The sequence below is a fragment of the Triticum dicoccoides genome, chromosome 3B (assembly GCF_002162155.2).
Source record: "Triticum dicoccoides isolate Atlit2015 ecotype Zavitan chromosome 3B, WEW_v2.0, whole genome shotgun sequence".
NCBI classification, from domain to species: domain Eukaryota; kingdom Viridiplantae; phylum Streptophyta; class Magnoliopsida; order Poales; family Poaceae; genus Triticum; species Triticum dicoccoides.
This window is the reverse complement of record NC_041385.1, coordinates 696,499,673-696,503,169: the sequence shown is the minus strand read 5'-3', so window position 1 is coordinate 696,503,169 and position 3,497 is coordinate 696,499,673. Positions and strand designations below refer to the sequence as shown.

The 3,497-nt window shown below is 44.8% G+C and overlaps 1 non-coding gene across 1 annotated transcript; it reads right to left on the bottom strand.

Moving 5' to 3' along the window:
• Positions 1-268: 268 nt before the first annotated feature.
• Positions 269-342, bottom strand: TRNAI-UAU. The gene has a single exon. It is a non-coding gene; the product is annotated as a tRNA-Ile (tRNA).
• Between the last annotated feature and the right edge of the window lie 3,155 nt (positions 343-3,497).

The window sequence follows — 3,497 nt, the reverse complement described above, 5'->3', positions numbered from 1 at the left end:
GGGGAGGTGGGGACAAGCTCGGCAAAGAGTGAAACTAGAGATGAAACTGACCCGGGGCGTCAGCACCCCTCTGCCGCCATCGCCGAACGTCCCTATTCAGTCTTGGCAAATATTGTACGCATCGACGGAGAGGAAAAGAGTAGCACCTGACGGCGGAGTGATATGGAGGTATGGGGGTGGTCATCGATTGGGAAGCTTCTTTGTCCAGCGGACAAAAAAGAAGGTGAAATTGTGTGGCTCGTGCAGAAACGAAGAGGAAAAAAAACGGTGCTCCCGGCGGGGCTCGAACCCGCGACCTTCGGCTCATAAGAGCAACGCTCTAACCAACTGAGCTACGGGAGCTCCTGCTTTCTGAATATAAATCGAAGTTACATATTCGGCACAACTCAATTTCAGGAAGCTTTTACAAAGGAGAAACAGAAAGGGGAGTGACGCGCGGATATGGATCGAGTTCGTTTTTTTTTTGGTGCAGGTGTTCAGTTTGGTTTGATCATCTCTACTTACTTATAAAGAGCAAACATGATCTTCTTTAGTTCCACACACAAAACGTACATGGAGCAATTACCACTGCATGATCAGATCCACTAAACTCGATTCAACAGTTAGCCTTAACAAACCTGTTTTCTGTGTGTACTTAATAATTTACGTTGAGTGACCGTACTCCATCGCGAAAGAAAACTTCACGCCCTACAATCACGAAGGCAACAAAAGACTGGTTGCAATCGGATCACTACCCTTGCGATCCTAATCTAACTACGCGAGCACACGACGCACCATGCTGTCTGTTTACGGACGTGAGTAGCCGCCGCAGCATCCGCACGGACGAGCCGGGAGTGACGAGCCGCCGCCGCTCCTCCTCTGACGCCCGCGAGAGCAGGCTGCCGCCCCCGCCACTCCTCTGATCGACACGAGAGCGGGCCACCACCGCCGCCGCCTCATGTCGATGTGCCATAGCACCAAGGTCTCACCTGCATCCTCGCCGCCGCCCGTGCTGCCACCGCGGCCTTCCACTCCATGCCCTCCGTCAGCCGCTCCGCCACCCGCCACGCCCCATGCATCTCCAGTTAAACAAATGGTGATGCAGTTGATAGCCTTATCCATGTAGGTGCCTGATCTGTGAAATGTTTGTGGTGTGCAGGGTGCCGCTGGAGCTCGCTGCAGATGGATTGATCAATGAAAATGGAGATTAAGATATCCATGTGCATAAACTTTAAATTCTTCTAATGTTTACCACATACCAGAATAATGTTGTATATAACACCATTTGGCTGGGTTCCAACGAGAGCACCGACATGATCACCCCACCTCCTTGATCAATCCATTTGTTAACAAAACAACAGTGTTCAGGAGAAGCTAGCAAATCATTGTATAGTATAGCTCATTGCATAGTCTGAGTTATACTTCTCTTCATATATAGTGCTACTATCTTTGGGAAAGGCAGAATATTTCTCTTCAGTTGACATGAATGCCTAATTTCAATATAAGTCTTTAGGTTTGCAAAGTTTGTAATCTGCGGCATTATGAAGATTGCATATATTACCAAAGAAATGGTTGGAACATAATTTTTTATCATTTGCCATCTCAGCGTTAAATAATTACACATCTATTGTTCTGGTGCCCTATCAAATTCATCTGCCATTTTGAGTAGAAGTCCTTTATGGAAGGTTGGTTGTGCTCATTGTTTAAAAGTATCGAGGAACAGCCTCCTGCAAGCGAGACGAAGATGGTTCAGGCCAAATGCGTCATGGAAAGCATATAACATCAGTGATAAAAATCAATGGTGGTCTCCACATTCATTAAGGGCAGCAAGATATTGGTCATCACCTTTACAAAAGCGAACTCCCCTATCCTACAACTTCAAGAGATTGGTTTGGTTTGGTTACAGCAAAAGAAGCAGAATAGATGGTTTTTGTAACTATTGCAACTTTAAGAGATTTTTTAATTTTATTTTCTGACTCCTATTTTTCCTTTTTTTTGGAAATGGAGGCGTACCCCGGCCTCTGCATCATAATGATGCATTCAGCCATCTTATTAAAAGATCCACGAAGTATCACAAAGTCTTAAAAGTATTATAGCTCGCAAGTGGAGCGAAAATAGAAAAAACAATTCTGATGATCACAACCGGTACGGCAATATGAAGGATAAGCTCCCTAAACTCCTATCCTGTTATGGGACCGCCATCCAAACCGGTTGAATATAGCTCGTGCTACCATCTCCCACTGGTTGCAGCCAGTAATCAAAGGCTCCCTGGAGTTTGCAGGAGTGAGTAAGGGCCATGTACGGATCCAAGCGGTAGCTCTGAAGATGACCTGCAAGAAAGTTAAAGTGTGTTGTCTGTTAAATATCAAATCATTCCGACAGTTCCATATAGCCCATAAAAGCGCACATATTCCAATCCAAATATGAGCCGGAGTAATATGCTCAACCCCAGCTAACCACATTCCAAACAATGACTCAATGTCAACTGGAGGATTGATGTTGAAGGCTATACAAATCATTCTCCAAAGCAATTTGGCGAGTGGGCATAAATGTTGTATTGTTTCATCATGATCACAAAAACAACAACGTGAACTGCCTACCCATCGCCTCTTGATTAAGTTGTCCTTGGTGAGTATTACTTGCTAGTGGACGAACCACATAATTTTTTTGATACGGGAGGGCACCTTAACCCTCCAAATATGCACTGATCGTGAGATTGGGCCAGAGTTAATTAACTCCAAATAGAAGGATTTGACCGTAAAAACCCCATTCTTAGTTAATTTCCATTGCGTCGAATCCGGGTGGTCGGAGAGTTGAACATCTATTAATCTCCGAACCAAGTGCATCCAGGCATTCCATCGCTCACCAACTAACGCGCGTCTGAACTGAATATTCAATGCAATCATTTGGAATACTGTGCCAACGTAATCCTCTTTATGTTGCACAATGTTATAAATGGTGGGATATTGTACAACTAGGGGAGTCTCCCCTAACCACATGTCCTCCCAAAATCTTGTTGGCATCCCATTGCCAACCAAGAATTTGACCTTACGAAAGAACAAGTCATTAGTTCTCATCAGCCCCTTCCAGAATGGCGAGTCAGTTGGTCGTATGGTAACCTGAGCGAGCATTTTCGACTGTAAATACTTATTGCGTAGAATCTGAGCCCACATGCCATCCGGCTCCTGTAGAGCCATTTGCTCATAAGGCATTTATTCTTGATTTCTAAGTTCTCAATACCGAGACCCCCCTGGTCTTTAGGTTGACAAAGGATATCCCATCACGCGAGACGGTATTTCCTCTTGGCCTCATCTGACTGCCAGAAGAACCGAGATCTAAAGAAATCAAGTCGTTTCTAAACCCCCTTTTGGAATTTCAAAGAGCGATAATAGAAACATCGGCATACTAGTCAGTACGGAGTTAATTAGTACTAGCCGACCTCCATAAGACATAAGCTTGCCCTTCCAGCAGCTCAGCTTTTTTTCAATTCGATCTTTGATACACTTCCATTCTTTGTT